Source organism: Nycticebus coucang, chromosome 20, assembly GCF_027406575.1.
Source record: "Nycticebus coucang isolate mNycCou1 chromosome 20, mNycCou1.pri, whole genome shotgun sequence".
NCBI classification, from domain to species: Eukaryota; Metazoa; Chordata; class Mammalia; order Primates; family Lorisidae; genus Nycticebus; species Nycticebus coucang.
In genome coordinates this window covers 42,938,124-42,955,470 of record NC_069799.1, presented here as the reverse complement: position 1 = coordinate 42,955,470, position 17,347 = coordinate 42,938,124, and the positions used below count along the sequence as shown (strand labels likewise).

General features: G+C 45.5%; 1 long non-coding RNA gene across 1 annotated transcript; it reads right to left on the bottom strand.

Moving 5' to 3' along the window:
• Window positions 1-14,791: 14,791 nt before the first annotated feature.
• On the bottom strand, window positions 14,792-17,007 carry LOC128573026 (uncharacterized). The gene is made up of 3 exons (XR_008376299.1): window positions 16,941-17,007; window positions 15,766-16,382; window positions 14,792-15,164 (listed from the first exon to the last, which is right to left on the bottom strand). It is a non-coding gene; the product is annotated as an uncharacterized LOC128573026 (long non-coding RNA).
• Between the last annotated feature and the right edge of the window lie 340 nt (window positions 17,008-17,347).

Here is a 17,347-nt window from a genome sequence, read left to right as displayed (position 1 = left end):
TCTTCAGGGTCTAAGAGTTAACATTATTCACTTAATAGAACACATCTGTTCTTGGCATCTGGGTACAAATTCATGCAAATGTTTTAGCTCAACATGATGGTACCCAATATATATATAAAATATATATATATTTTTATTTTGAGACAGAGTTTCACTCTGCTGCCCAGGCTAGAATGCTATGGTGTCAGGCTAGCTCACAGCAACCTCAAATTCCTAGGTTCAAGTGATCCTCCTGCCTCAGCCTTCCCAGTAGCTGGGACTATAGGTGCCTGCCACACCTGGCTAGTTTTTCTACTTTTAGTAGAGACAGAGTCTTGCTCTTGCTCAGGCTGGTCTCAAACTCCTGGGGTTGAACAATCCTCCTGCCTCAGCCTCCCAGTGCTACGATTATAGACATTAACCACTTTGCCTGGCCTCAGATATACTTTTTTTTTCCTGATTTTGACCACAGCAAATTTTCTACTATTTTCTAGAACCTGAATAATTAAAGTCCGTGGCAGTGGTGAGTAGAAAATTCACTGTGTCATTTTTCTGTTCTGCCTATGTTATTTTAAAATTATATTTTCAAAATATTTAAAAATTGCCTGAACACTGTATAAAGACCCAGCTTCTTAAAAAAAAGTTCTGATTTTGTTTATTGAGAAGGCAAAATTATAATCAAGGAACAGTGAAGAGAAAATAATTTGCTATTCCAACATATTAAACGATTCCATTCCCTTCAATTTTCTTTTCATTCTTGCCCATATACCTGCAATTCAAGGAGGATTGTTTTCTAGTCTGAGCTCAGCCATTAATAAGTATGATCCTGGGAAAGGAACTTAACTTTAATAAGTGGGAATAAATGTTTGCATCATTCATGTCATTGGGTAGTTATGGGCTTAAGCGATCCTCCTGCTTCAGCCCCTGAGTAGCTGGGATTACAGGCACCTGTCACAACGCCTGGCTAATTTTTCTGTTTTCAGTAGGTCTTGAAGTTGCTCAAGCTGGTCTTGCACTCCTGACCTCAAGCGATCCACCTGCCTGGGCCTCCCAGAGTGCTAGGATTACAGATGTGAGCCACGGTACCTGGTCTATGATGGCCTTTTTCTTAAAAAGAAAAAAAAAAAATTGTAGGACTATTTTTATCTTATTTTTAGCAGCTTTATTGAAGTGTCATTGATATATCAAGAACTACCCATATTTAATATGTACAATTCCATGAGTTTGAATATAAGCCAACACCCATGATGCTGTCACCACTATCAAATAACAGATGTATCCAACGTCTCCCAACATTTCTTTACATCTCCCCCCTTTCTGTGCTAAGAACACTTAATGTGAGATCTGCCCTTTTAACAAATTTTGAAAAACACAATACCATACTGTTAACTATCGATACTCTATGTTGTACAGCAGATCTCTAGACCTTATTCATCTAGCATAACTGAAACTTTATACTCATTGAATAACTCCCCATTCCCTCCCCCCTGCCCCCCAGCCCTGGGAAGCGCTGTTGTATTCTTTGCTTCTGTGGGTTTGGCTATTTTACAGACCACCTGTAAGTGGAGCCACATAGTATCTGTCCTTCTGTCACTGGCTTATCTCACTCAGCCTACTCATACTGTCCCCTAGGTTCACCCATGATGTTGCAAATGGCAGAATCTTCTTCTTTTCAAAGACTGAGGAATAATATTCCATTGTAGGTGTACACCACATTTTCTTTATCCACTCCTCCATCAATGGTCCCTTGGGTCGTTCCCGTGTCTTGGTTGTTGTAAATAATGCTACAGTGAACTTAGGAACGTAGACATCCCTTTGAGATTCTACTTTCAATTATTTTGGGTATATACCCCAAAGTGGGATTACTAGGTAATATATATGGTAGTTCTATTTTTGAGTTTTCTGAGGCAACTCTACCATATTACATTTCTAGCACCTGTGTACCAGGGTTCCAATTTCTCCAGGTACAGATGGCTGACAGGCCTATGAAAGGATGATCAGCATCATTAATTATTAGCAAAATGCAAATCAAAGCTACCACACATAGTAGGTTGGTGGCTGTCATCAGAAAACAAAAGATAAGAAGTATGGGCTGCGAGGGCTTCTATCACTTAGGTTTGGAATGACCTACAGCCACTTCTGCTCAATCAAGATGGCGAAATCAGTCAGGAACCCAGGGGTTGGGGGGGTGCAGCTCTCATCTCTCTACATGAGTCAAAGAATTTGCAATCATTGTTTGCAAACCACCACAAAGAAGCCATAGCCATTCATTCATTCAACCAACCAGCATTTATTAAGCCCAGGTACCAGGCTCTACACTGGGAAAACTTACGAAGAATTCAGCATGTCTCTGTCTGCCTTGGGGAGTTCACGGTCTGGTACAGAGAAGCCAATGCACTTGGAGAGGATTTCTGTGGTGCTTGCTCATTCAGGTTTTTGGCCTCTGATGCCCTCCTCTCTGGGACTGAATTAAGCCAGCTAGCAACAAGTAGTTTTCAATTTGTTTTTATTTCTACCCCTTGGCTTGTGCTCTCTGGATAGTGGGCGCTGGAATTCTGAGTGTTTGGCAGCGAGGCCCATTCTAAATGTAAACAGATGGAGAAAGTGCCAGCGTGGCTGAGTGTAATACATTCTAATGCAGGAACACGCTGATACTGGTTGGGCAAATGCAGCCGCGTTAAACAACTGTGTTTGCTCAACCCTTTCCAGGAGGGCCCAGAAGTGTCACATCAGGGAGATGTGTGGGGGAGGCTGGGTGGCACCATTTCAGTCCAATAAGCATTTGAGCAGCAGCCTGTTTGTTCATGAGCTTTCACGGGAATAGACCAGCTTGGCTATAGTGACTTTTAATCGTTTCTTTTATGGTCTCTGGCTTTGGGATGTTTTTTTTTTTTTTTTCCAGGGCAGACAATGTAATCAAGCCACCTCAAACCAACCTCTTACAGCTACCACCTAAAATAAGTTCTTGACTGAAATAGATCCCATTGCCAGGTTGGCCATATTTGACTCAGAATCAGTCTTTTCTGTCTGTGCTGCCTCTCCTGGCCTGCTCTCCTGGGCACAGTGAAGGGCTGAATGAGTTCAGTCTCCCCTCCAGTTCAGTAGCAGGGTTTTCTTTCTTTTGCTTTTCTTGGTCAGGGACAGAAGAGGTAGAACTCCATTGCTGCCACTGGAGGGTTGCCCAGAGAATCACTTACTCAACCATACTTCTCCTTGTGGGCTGGAAAAAATGTCTACAATCAATCGCCATTAAAAAAAATTTCTTTTTAGACAGAGTTTTACTTTGTTGCCCTCAGTAGAGTGATGTGGTGTCACAGCTCACAGCAACCTTAAACTGCTGGGCTCAAGCGATCCTCTTGCCTCAGCTTCCCAAGTAGCTGGGACTACAGGTACTCACCAAAACACCTGGCTAGTTTTTCTCTTTTTAGTAGAGATGGAGTCTTGTTTTTACTCAGGCTGCTCTTGAACTCCTGAGCTCAAGCAATCCTCCTACCTCGGCCTCCCAGAGTGCTAGGATTACAGGTATGAGCCACCGCACCTGGCCCCATCAGTTGCCATTTTGATAGCTTATAGCACTGTCTCTAGAAGGTTCACTGAAACTCAGCTATTAGCTGATTGAGTGTATTAACTCCTGTATAATAGTGACCACAGTAATCAACATTTATTGGGCAATTAGTACATGCCAGACACATTGCCCCCTCTCTTCTCGCCATATCTTATAAAATCTCTGCATTGTGAGTGACCATTTTATGAGGAGGCACATTTGTAGATGAGGAAACCGAGGCTCCTGGCGGTTAAATAGCTTGCCCCAGGACACAGCAAGGAAGGACCAGACCCAGATTTGAGCCCATGTCTGTCTTACTCCAAAACTCTTACTTTAAAACACTGAACAGTTACATGGTTAGCAGAGCGTAGGACTTTGGGAGGTTGAGATACGGGTATCTGACAATTATGTTTCTGTGGTGGGATCTGGAGGAGAAAGAGCCAGGTCTTTCTTAGGGACAGTACTTGGGATACTGAGAAGATGAATAAAAATAGGATGTAGGGGGTGCTAAGCATAAATCTGTACGTCCAGGGTTTGTGAACACCTGCTATGGAGGAGCTGTGGGGTCACCTGCTTGCTGGCTTCATGCAAATAGCGAGAAGTAGAAGAAGGGTTTCCACTTGGAGGCAGCAGTACCCCCTTATCTAAGTCCCCTCGTTTCCTGTCTTGTTACCCTCTGTATTTTCCTGCCACCTGTCAGGGTCTTATCCGTGCCATTGATGGCTGAGTCTGACATTACCTTGTCAAACCAAACTCATGGCAGTTACACCAACAAGGATAGCTCAGAGTTACATAGCACTTACCCAGGCACTGTTTAAGCTCTTTATACATGTGGTATATTAATGTAAAATTCCTAATGACTGAGGATGGTAGTTGTCATCATTGCCCTCCTTATATGGCATGAAGAGGGTAGGGCAGTGTTTTTCTTTTTCTTTCTTTTTGAAACAGAGTCTCATTCTGTCACCCTTGGTAGAGTGCTATGGTATCACAGCTCACAGCAACCTCAAACTCCTGGGCTTACGCGATTCTCTTGCCTCAGCCTCCCGAGTAGCTGGGACTACAGGCGCCCGCCACAATGCCCGGCTATTTTTTTTGTTAGTTGCCACTACTGTTTTAGCCAGGTTTGAACCTGCCACCCTTGGTATATGGGCTGGCATTCTACTCACTGAGCCACAGGTGCTACCCAGAGCAGTGTTTTTCAACCTTTTTTTTATCTCACGGCACACTTGAACCTATAGTTAAACTTCCATGGCACATTTAAATTATGTTGATCCCTCCCCCTCAAAAAAAAAAAGTAAAAAAGAGAATATACTTACTGTGCTTTGAATTTCTTTTGAAAATAATACAATTAATGATCTTTAAAAAATTTCTCAGCACACCTAAGATTCTCTCACAGTACACCAGTTGAAAAGCACTGGTGTAGGGACTTACAGAGTTCTGGATCTTTCCTTTGTTCAATTGAGACCAGTGAGTCTCAAAATCATTCCCAGCACTATTTTCTGTGCCTATCACAGTGAGTGAGTTTGGAGGAATTAGTGATACTATGAGGTTAGGAAGGGACCAGTAAGGAATGAACAGGAGTCACTTGTGAGAGGCAGGAGGATGACCTTTCGTCAGGAACAGCAACTGGGTGCCTTGCCCTCTGGAAAATCTACCCACTGCCCATCTACAAGTCAATTAGCTCACCCAGAGGTCAGGATCCTCTCTGGGTCTGCAGAGGCCATACCAGCCCAGCCTCACTCCTGATTGCCCTGAATTGCCCTATGTGTGTGTGTGTGTCTGAGCAGGGAAACCCCAGGGGAAGAAAACAAGAGAAAGCATGAGCTCAGAGCCAAGGGCACTGTGATCACCTGCAGAGTGGCTGAGGGGGCTTGGAAACCCAGCAAGCCCCTGGAGGAGCAGCAAGAGCTTTGCTGGTGACCCAATGGATGAGGAGCAGCTGGGCTCATGCCTGCATCATCCTGGCTTGTCCCTGATGGACTGGAAGTACTTTCCTCCAAGTGAGCACTTAGTGCCAGCAGAGAGAATCGATGGGAGAGAGGGGGCCTGGAGGTGTCGGAGGAGTCATCAATATTTTATACTGTTGAATCAAATGGGAGAAACAAAGCTATTTCTTTTTCAAATGGAAGTGGTGGAGACTTCATTCCATTCAAGATTAATAGGCACACTGCCCAGTAATCAGAGCTTGGAGGCAAAGCAAGATGGGGCGGTTGAGATTGTGAAACTTAAAACCAAAAGGACAAGGAGGATGGGGGAGGGGTGTTTAGTGGTGAAATCCGCAGGCAACGGGGGTCGGCTGATGATGTGTCTTCCTCAATACATTCTGGAAAGTGTGTACACTGGGGCGTGTTATTCAGAGTACCAGAACATTTAGGGAAAGCCTATTAAGTTACTTGTATAAGGCCGGGAGCAGTGGCTCATGCCTATAATCCTAACACTCTGGGAGGCCAGGGTGGGTGGATTGCTTGAGCTCAGGAGGTCAAGACCAGCCTGAGCAAAGTGGTCTGTGTGTGTGTGTATTTTTTTCTAAAAATAGAAAAACTAGCCAGGTGTCATGGTGGGCTCCTGTAGTCTCAGCTACTAAGGAGGCTGAGGCAAGAGAATTGCTTGAGGCCAAGAGTTTGAGGTTGCTGTGAGCTATGACTCCACAGCACTCTATGCAGGGTGACAAAGTGAGACTCTGTCTCAAAAAAAAAAAAAAGTTATTTGTATAATACTACTAATCATGCCTAAATAGAATATGTGTCCTTGTGAGTTTGGCTTGAACAACGACATCAAGGGTGTACGTGTGTAATCCTCAGGGCAGAGAGATTGGGAGGGGTGGCCTTGTTCTTCCCCTGCCCCCAGCCAGGGCCTGTCCTGCCCCAAATCCTTCCAGAATACTGAATATGTAGGTTATTTGCAAGAATTGACAGGGACAGATATCTCACCCTTTGCTTTGGGAATTTCCTTTCATGTTTAATGGCCTCTGAAAGCAAATGGAAGGTGATTTTCCAAGCCATTCCCTTTGCTTGACCTGTTTCCAAAACACCGTGTCCCCACCTGCTCCATTCTATGAAAGGAGAACTTGGTGGTGTTTCCTTCTTAGCCTGTGCCCTATTTCTCTCTTGAGATCTGAGTTATTCTGAGGAAGTCAGTTCAGAATTTATAGTCAGGGGGAGAGGTGGGTCAGCTGCCCCTTTTCAAGGGAAGGAAGGTAGGGTGTAGCTGACCCTTCTATAGTTTTCTTTGAGCTTAAAACAGGCTTCCAGGAAACGTGGCCACTCAGCTTAGCCTTTCTTCCCAAGAAGAAATACACAGATGCAGAGAGCACAGATAGATCTACGTGGTCACATCCTGTGGGTCGGTGCAGCCCAGGTCACAGGAGGAATAGAAGATAAGCTCACATTTCCTGCCTGCCAGGGGCATGAAGACTTTCAACTTTTGTCTCTAGCTCTCAAGGGCTCTCGGCTACACTCAGACCTCTGCTGGGGGAGCTGGACTATCTGAGACTGTCCTTAGCCACTCCAGAAAGGAGGAGCCTCAGTCTGATGACTCTTGACCTCAGAGAAAGTGTGGCCTAGTTTGGGAGTCACAGAGAGAGGAGAAATAGCAAGCAAAGCAAGATGGAATGTTCCCTTTCCGGCTCCTTCTTCATCTGACCCAGTTGCTAACCCTCTGACTCTTGGCAGCCACGATCAGACAGAGGCTCGAAGACTTCCTCTCTGCTATTCATTCTCCTTTCTTTTTCTTTTCTTTTCCTTTTTTAAAATTTTAAGACAGAGTCTCACTTTATCACCCTGAATAGAGTGCTGTGACATCACAGCTCACAGCAACCTCAAACTCTTGAATTCAAGTGATCCTCCTGCTTGAGCCTCCCAAGGAGCTGGGACTGCAGGCATCTACCACCATGCCTAGCAGTTTTTCTATCCTTAGTAGAGACGGGATCTTGCTCTTGCTCAGGCTGGTCTTGAATTCTGGAGTCCCAGCAACCCGCCTGCTTCGGCCTCCCAGTGTGCTGGGATTACAGGCGTGAGCCACCGTGCCTGGCCTCATCCTCCTTTCTAAGGATCCCACCTGCCTGCCCACAGAAGAAATGCTAGGTGTGGCCCTGAAAGAGGGGAGGCAGCAGCTCGATGTGGGAGGCCCTGCTGGTGACAGACGCTGCCTGTTCATGCTCTGTCTTGCTCCCTAACTCCCACTGGGGGGCCAGTGACACTCCATCACCCACAGTCTCCCTTAGTGCTGGTGGCCCACCTGGGCATGGGCTTTAAGGCAATGGTGCTCTTTCTTTCAAGTCCCATTAATCCAGTAAATATTTACCATCCACCACTCAATTGAAAACAAAACATAACAACATTCCCCAACCAGCCTCTGCCCCCCACCCCCCACCCCCAATGCCCCACAATCAGTCCCAGGAGAAACTGTACATTCAGGGTCAGGATATTGAAGAAGATGATGTTACCGCCCTCTCTCAGCTTCTCTATTGTTTTCTTTTAAACAATATGGAAGGTTCTTGCTTGGGATCACACATCCCCAGGCCCTTGCTGACGGGCTGGTGTGCACGGATGTGGGGAAGGAGGACAAGCTCCTGGAGTGGGCCCTGCTTCCAAGACCCAGCACCAGGCAGGGCAGTTCACCCCTTTATGAAGTGCGGACCAAGTTTTCTAGAACTAGACCAGGTCTGCACAGCACCTGGGACTTGCGGGACACTCAGCACATGTGTTTGTCTTTACAGGAGAAGTGTCTGAGCGTCAGGCTTCTCTTTAGTGCCTGCAGCCACACACAGGCTCTTGAGAATGGGGACTCACAGCATCCTACCCTTATGACATTTTTATTTTCTTTCTGTACCTTTTCTTTCGTTTTCTTTCTTTTTATGCCCCACCCCCCCACCGTCTTCTCTCCTTTCTCAAAATTTCCTCCACAGTTTTCTAGAACCAGAGTTCCCTTTCCACTACTATCCCTCTTGGAGTCCTTAGAAGAGGACTTTCACCTCCCTGGGACGCTCTTTGCTCCTCATGGAATAGAAGTTAGACAGCAGTTCAAGAAGATGTCATCGAGGCTGATCCAGTTACGAAGACGGTCAAGGGCTTGGAGTTCCCTCTGAATGCTCTGACCAGCCAGCCCACTCAGGGTGGCTTCTGGGGAGCCCTCAGGGAGTCCTGGAGCACACACTACCAAACTCTTCCAATTACAGATGTCATCTCTCATAGTACGATTTTTTTTTTTTTACACTTAAGGCAAAATACATGAACATTTATTTATCGTTCATTTATTTATTTTTTATTATTGGGGATTCATTGAAAGCAGGTTGCACTGATTGCATTTATTAGGTGAAGTCCCTTTTGCAGTTGTATCTCACAGTACAATTTAAAATTGCACACGAACTGTATGGCCACCCTGTATTTTTCATTTTCTCTCCTGTCCAATTTTAGGCATTATCAGAACAAAAGCAACAGCAGCTGTGAATGCCATGCCAAGTGGCTGAGACAGGGTTTTCTCCCGGCTGTCACGGAATGTGTGTCATCCTCTGGAAGACTCATTTCTGCCAGTGCAGAGATGTGACCTTGGTCACTCTCTCTCCCTTTTCCAGATCATCTGTGCCAAACAGGAGCCGTAAAAGAGGCTGATGAGTCTGAAAACACTTGTGACATATTTGAGGTTTCAAAGCATTTTTCTTTCTAATTGTACAATGAGGCTCTTTCTTAAAAAAAAAATTGTGAGATGAATTTTGGTACACTGTGCATAGTCATTCCATCATCATACTGTGATTGAGTCCACCCTCCGAGGGCAGGGCCCAAATCTAACCATTGAATTATTTATCAACAAAATTCCCCCTCCCCCTTACATCCCCACACAGATATTAAAACGTATCTCTAATATGCTTTTAAAACTATGCTCTAGGTTCATGACCTCGCCTTCAGGGAATCATTACATCCTCATCAGTTGACAATGCCAGGGATTAGTCAGGTCCAAAGAACATGAGCACGTCACAGAGACTGACTCAGCGCAGCCTGGAGGCCCTTCCTGCCGGGCGCAGGTCTAGGGTCACACTGAGGTTTTCAACACCATGTGGGTTTCAGCAAGGTAGGGCTGGGGACCATGCTGCTGCTCTTGGGATTCATCTGCTCCACAAGAGATGGAATGGAACGTGGACTGAATGCACATCCCCCAGAAGCTGAAGAGGCTTAAAAGCCTTAGTTTTAGTGAAAATTTAAGATGCAAAACCTGTCAGGACCATTTGCTATCAGAAATGTGACATCATCCTATTGACTTTTTTTCTCTTAACATGCATAAGACTGGGAATCCAGGAGTGAGGCAGGTAGCTCTGGTGGGGTTGGGCAAGCTGTCTATAAGTTTCAAATCCTGTGAATTGTGGTCCAGGGAAAGAAGTGCACATTCCTGGGAAGGCTGTTCCTTCAGGAGCTGAGATGAAGATGCTGATGGTAGCCACGGGCCAAGCTTCTGCAGAAGGCTGCAGATGCATAGCACCTGTTAGGAATTCTTTGAATTTAATAGATCAAGGTATGAGCTTACCATTCAGGAGAAGGAAACTGCAGGTAGCTCAAAGGAACTCTGAACAGTTCTGTGAATAGCCCCACAAAGGAAAAACTATAGCCCCATAATAAATTCCAAAAGAACCAACTGCTAGTAATTCTGTTACATGAAACTATGGAGACTCAAGTAGTCATGCAATAAATAATTATGTGTCTACTCTGCAAAAAAAAAAAAAAAAAAACGGCAGCCAGGAGAGGCAAAGATGAACACAATGGTCCACATCCTCAAAGAATCTGTCATTTGAAAGGGAATTTTATTTATCTCAGATAAAGCCAGATTATTAGAATGAACTGTATGAAATTGTCAATACTCAACTATTGTTTTTAACCTATAAAAATGCCTATCTGTTTCATATGGTTTGACCTACTGTGTACACTGGAGACCTGATTATGACCTTTTCATTTCACGATGGCAGGAAGATCTCTGTGTGGAATTGAGAATGAAATCCCGCTTGTCCACCAAGGTCAAGTCTGATTCATAGAGTGTCCCAAGCCAACGTCACCTAGGATTTCCCACCATCACAATCAGAATTAGTCTGTCCCTCTCTGGCATTCTGCTGGTTGCTAGCTAGCAGCTTATGAAATACAAACCTTTAATTATAGCTATTGGTGTTCATAAAGCCCTTTTAAAATTACAAACTCTTTGAGGATGTAGACCATCATATACATCTTTGTTTTTGAGACAGTTGCCCTGGGGTTGAGTGTTCCGGCATCATAGCTCACAGCAATCTCAAACTCTTGGGCTCAGGCAATCCTCTTGCTTCAGCCTCCCGAGTAGCTGGGACTTCAGGTGCCTGCCACAACATCTGGCTAATTTTTGTATTTTAGTAGAGAGAAGGTCTCATTCTTGCTCAGGCTGGTCTCGAACTCTTGAGCTCAAGTGATCCACCTGCCTTGGCCTCCTAGAGTGCTAGGATTATAGGCGCGAGCCACCTTGCCTGGCCCATCACATATGTCTTTTCATCTCCTGGCTGCCTTTTTTTGCAGAGTGGTCATGTAATTATTTATCGTGTGACTACTTAAATCTGGATAGTTTTACTCTTTGAACAGAATTGATCACTACCAGTTGATTATTTTGGAATTTACAATGGGACTGTAGTTTTTCCTTCGTAGAACAATTCTCAGAACTGTTCAGAGTTCTGTTGAGCAACCTGAAGTTTCTCTCTCCTGTTTCCATGTCTGCTGTTCTCTCTGAATGGTAAGCTCATACCTTTCACCTGGCCAACTCCTACTAAACCTTGAGCTTCCACTCAAGGATGATCTCCATCTTAAACTCTGCCAGCTCGGGCTGGATGTCCCTTCCAATTTCCACAGTGTCCTAAGCTCATCTTTAGCAGAACAATGGGAGCCTTCAGTCCAGCAGTGGCTCTTCTTAGCCGGCGACAGAACATGTTTCCTTTGCCACAAACTACTTCTCTTTGCTTCTGTGATGTTACATGAACTGCAGACTCTTTGTTCTTGGTCTATTCCATCACTTGCTTTCTTTGGACAGGACAAAGCCCAGTGAGGAAGATCAAGCTCTAGGTCTTGACATGCTAATGCTCGACCTTGACTATGATCAAACATGGAACGTTTCAGCTGGGCCTTGGTAGCTCATGCCTGTCATCTTAGCACTCTGGGAGGTGGGTGGATTGCCTGAGCTCAGAAGTTTGAGAGCAGCCTGAGCAAGAGCTAGACCCCATCTCAACCCAAAATAAAAAAGTGTCCAGGTGTTGTGGTGGACACCTATAGGCCCAGCTACTCGAGAGGCTGAAACAAGAGGATTGCCCGAGTCCAAGAGTTTGAGGTTGTTGTGAGCTATGACACCATAGCACTTTACCCAGGGCGACAGATTGAGACTCTGTCTCAAAAGAAAAGCCAAAAGCAAAACAGAAAAACATGGAATGTTGCAATGGGGATTAATTTGTTGGTGGTAGAGGCAAATTTTAGGTAATTAAATAAAAATACACCCTGCCAGGACCATCTTGCCTGCCTGGAAATAAAATGCAAAGGCAGGAGAGAGTTGACATTCTGGTTGTTCAGAGTCAGCCTCCTGAGGTTTCAGAGCTGGAATGTGGTGACCAAATCAGACAAGAAACAACCCCTCCAGCTGTCAAACAAGACTCTCAGTTCTGCGTATAAGCAAGGAGCAAAGACATCTGTAGACTTGCCAAGCCTATGTCAGAAATGATGAATAGGAGGCAAAAACTCACATCCCCAGATGGTGAAATTGTTGTGCATCTTTGTCACCGCCTTCCCAATGGAGGAAGTGGGGAGAGGCAGCCTTTGAGTCCTACTTAAATGAGGCCTGAACCTTAAGCAAGGTAATCAAACCCTATCCTAGGGGCCTATGCCTGGGAGCAGGGGGCAGTGCTATGAGTCACTCCACTCATGCAGCTTAGTCATTTCGAGGCAGAGTTGTGCCAGCTCAACACCCAGTAACATTTTCCACTCGGTGAGCATCCATCAGCGGGAGATAACCAGTCATCTCTAGACTGTGCTATGGGCCCCTGCTCTGAGGCTCAGCCAGTTCAAGGGGACTGGAGGTAGCACCTTTGCGTCCAGCTTGGGTGCCAGCTGACATTCACCCCAGGGTGCCACCCCTACCAGTGCTACTCCTTGGCACTGAGCTAAGATTGGGGGCTTTTACATATTTAATGTGTCTAAAGATTATCACATAACTGAAACAACATTTAAAAAAAAAAAAAAACAACCCAAAACTTGGCTCTACTGGGTGAAGCTAATATTAAAGGCCAGCATTCTACTGAGAGATAAGCTATGGAAATGCTCACAAGGGCCCTGAACACCAAAAGTGGCTTGCAGCAGCCATAGCTGGCTCAGCCCAGACGGCTGGCATTCTCAGAAGTTGTGTCCAGAGGTGGCAGTGGTCAGGAAGTGCTTTGAAAGTCCATGGCTTAGAACTTGGCACGGCCACCGTGGAGATTGTTTATGCTCCAAATTTAGGCGTGGATGTCGGTGCAGAGCAGAAAGGCAGAGGAATGGGGGACTTGCTGCGAATTGGTTTAGTCTAAGCTCAAGTCTAGCCTCCTTTGACAGACACAACTGTTATTACTAAGAGACTGAAACGAATCAAAGCTATTACATAGATGTGCCAAGCCTCAGAGACGATGTAGTTATGTGCACAGAACCATGTTGATGGGTCATTTATGGCAAACTCCTCTGCACAAAAGAGGGTCGTGGAGTAGCAAAGTGGGACTGTTGGGAGGAGGAAGGCTGCTAATGGAAAATGAAGAGCTGCCTGGGATGCAACCAGACAGGGGACAGGTGTGTGCTCCCTGGGCGTCCTCCCCATTGCAAGTTGGAACTAAGCAATCTCCAACTTGCTTGTGAAACTGATCTTAACCCAAACAGGCATAATCTCCTCTTGCTTCCATTAAGTGATTTATTAAGATTTTAACATAAGAATGCATGTTTCATATACTTCCTTTTTCTTGGACAACACGGTTGATATGACTAAGGAGTTTGGGGGTGACAGGGGAGGGAAGGCATACCTGAATTAATTAGCCACCATTAGGGAGGTTAACCTATGTTCTGATTTAATCTTTTTTCCTTTTTGTCTTTTACATAGACCTTTATATTTATGTGTAATTCTTTTTTTTTTTTTTTTTTGTAGTTTTTGGCAGGGGCTGGGTTTGAACCAGCCACTTCTGTTATATGGGGCCAGCGCCCTACTCCTTTGAGCCACAGGTACCACCCATGTAATTCTTTTTTTTTTTTTTTTTTTTGAGACAGTCTCCCTTTGTCATCTCTGGTAGAGTGCCATGGCATGAGAGCTCACAGCAACCTCAAACTCTTGGGTTCAAGGGATCCTACTGCCTCAGCCTCCTGAGTAACTAGGACTACAGGTGTCCACCACAATGCCCAGTTATTTGTTTTTTCGAGACGGCGGTCTCGCTCTTGCTCAGGCTGGTCTTGGACTCTTGAGTTCAGGAAATCCACCTGCCACAGCCTCCCAGAGTGCTAGGATTACAGGTGTGAGCCACTTTGCCCAGCCTAATGGGTAATTCTGAAAACATCACTGGAGATGGCTATTCTAATATACATTTTTGCAGATGAGGGAACTACAATTGAGCAGTGCTAAATGAGTTTTGGCGATCTGAGAGACCAAGATAGACACCCCTCTGTCAATGAAGACAGACCCTAAGATTAAGGGAACAAAAGTTACCTGTAGGTCGAGTGACGGGTTTGGAGCTTGGCTGGCTTAGCAACTCTCTAAATTTCTACAGCTGTAAGAAAAACCACACTCTTGCTAAACTCCCTAACAATAAGAGCGATCAGGCAAATTGTCAGACCCTTACTAATTCTGATTTACAACCCAGAACACAGCTCTGGTTGGCAGAAGACTGGCCTTGCAAACATTCTTTCTTAAGAATGAGCAATGCCAGACCTCAAGCCAGTTCCAGCCAGTTGAAGGAGACTGGACACAGAACTGTCTTTGTGTCCTATCATTCACCTTTTGACATAAAGAGCCAACTATCACCTCATTTTAATGCTAAAACCTTACCCCAAAGTGAACCCGATGTGTATCACATATATGTTTACATATTACACATGCGCTTAGCTGCCCTCATGAATATATATAGCTTTCCTCCTCAAACTTGCTAAATGTGTATAGCTACATTGCCTACTACAGACCTGGTAGTCATGTAGTAGACCTTAGGCCCTTTCCATCTAAGAGAGAGTGACTTCAGTCCACACTGGAGGCTGTCTCTCCCCAGTCTGCAAACACAATCACCCAGAAAGCTCTCCCTCAGACTAATCAGCCATCTTGGTGGTCTTTTGCAAGACATGCCCCATGTCACAAAGTTATCAAGAGAAAGAGATCTCAAACTGAGGTCCCCATCTCCAAACCCAATGCTCTTCCTGAAAAAATATGCAGTCCTCCTTCTATAGACTATAGATGATAGGGACAAAATTTGGTTTCTAGGACTGGTTGAGCTTCATGAACATGCTACCATCTTACCTTCGCATCTCCAGGGTCTTCATCCAGAATGTTTGTTCCTCCACATCTTAGGATTCTGGGTTCATCTGGGAGAGCTGAGCTGCCGAGGGGGCTTTGGGATTGATTGCCAGGCTCCTTGGCCTTGGGGTGTGGGGTAAGAGGCCTGCACAAAGGGGGAAATGAGGTTCCGATTTCTGCACAGGTATTGGGGAGGGCAGAGCGTGCATGTGCCCCAGAGCAGACCCCTGTGTCCCAAGCTGCGAGGAATACTGAACTTAGGACAGGTCCTCAGCAGCCTGGAGGAAATTTCATGATAAAAGATGTATCGAAGAGTAATGGGTAAAGCGCTTTTGGCAACTGCAAGATCGAACACCACTTGGGAGACAGTCTGAGGAGAAGAACTTTCTCTAGGATGAGTTTGCAAACTGTCAGACCTTGTAGGATGACAGCTCTGATGGCCATTCCAGAAAAAGAGTTCCAGATTGCTTTGAAGATGCTGGCATCAGTGCAGACCTTCCCAAGGGCAGTACGCGGAAGGTGACCAAGGTGATATTCAGCAATGAGGTAGGTGGCACTTTTTCTAGGATGAGTTCACAGACTGAATTGTCCACCCTTGTGTGTGTGAGCATTCATGAAACAGGTGCTGGGAGGCAGGGGCTGAAAACCCCCAGACACACAGGCTCTGTCCTCAAGGAAATTCCAGTTTCATCCAGGGGACAAGGTTGTAACCCTGGGCTTCTCCCACACCCATCCCTAGCACATACCTGAGTGAGGGTTCTGGGGCTGGGCCTTGGGGTGCACAGTGAACTAGATGCCACAGCCCACCTTGATGTCCACTCAGGGCTGGGGAATCCTGGACGTGGGCACAGAATGGGGTGGGAGGATGAGGAGGTGCCACTCCCCCACACAGAAGGAAGGAGTGATGGAAAACCAAGGGAGTGAAGTAATGAATGCATTCATTCATTCTGCAAATGTTGAGTAGAGCCTGCAATGTCTCCTGGGTGCTGGGACTACGGCAGCGCAGAAAACAGAATGAAAAAAACCCATTCTCATGGAGGCGATGGGCCTTGATCTCTTTGCATAGTATTCAGATAGGTGGAGAAATGGAGGAAGAGAGGAGATTCTATTCTCAACCCGAAACGGAGGAAACTGAGGCTTCACCGCTCACAAAGTGGTAGATGCAAGAGGGAAACACAGGGCTCGCCACCTCCGCTATATGTTCCTGCATACACACACGTGGTCCCTCCCTGGGTCTGTCCTCTGTGTATGAACACATGCGTGGGGCCACAGGGCCCTGCCAAGAAACTTCACCGAGGCTGGCAGTAGCCGTTGTGATTGTCCATTTGGCCCTTCAGTTATTTCGTCTTCCTGACAGTGGTTCCTGGGGAGATGAGGGTTATAAATGCATCTGTCTTTTGGTCAGCAGTTTTAGCATCAGCTTCCACCAGCCGGGTAGAGATATTCATCTACACAAATAACACAGCTCCCTCAAGGAATTCAAGGCATTTTAGAGACCACAATCAAATTTGTAAAATAAGGCAAAGCAAAGCATAGCAAAAGACCAACAGACAACTGGTGTAACCATGGTTAGCTATGTAGGCAAAGCCAGAATTAAGAATCAGAATTTAACAAAGAAAAAGCATAGAATTTTTCAGCATATTACACGTAATTTCAGGGCAATTTATAATAGCAAATGCGCCTGTTTCAGGACATATCCCCAGACCAAAACTGAAATTCTGATATTAATGAAAAAAAAATTAGCCTACTCAATTAACCAGAGAAGTCAGCATGGAATACATTGACATTTTCCAGCAATTTCTTTCTTTCAATTTTATACCAGTTCTTTCTTTCAATTTTATACCAAAGGATACCAGTATCCTTTGTTAAGAAAATTCATCAACGGCCTGGTTTTCAGGGGGAAACTGAGATAAACGCTTACCTGTTCTTGGTTGCTTCCGTTCAAAGAGAAGAAAACAAACCCCAAATGCTTGAAGTGGTAACAACAGTTAGTTCTGTTTCACGACTGATAACAATTTGTCTTTTCATAGGTAGAAGGTGCGAAAACAGGGCTCTGTGTGTTACTTCCTTTTGCGTGGATGGGCAGGCGAGTTGTGGGCTCCCCTTCCCTGAGAGCTGCTCCCGGCCACCCTGAGCTTGGCCTGGGAGCTCCTGGGAGCTTGGCCTCCACTTGGACACAGTGTCCCATAGTCACCAACCTGGATCATCCATGCGTTTTGCAGCCCATGTCTAACCTTCCTGTCCCTTTGCCTCTTCTTCCTCTTCCTCCCAATGTTCCTTCTCAGCATCTTTAGCAGAAACCCTGATCTCTAGGCCCTCACCCCTCCA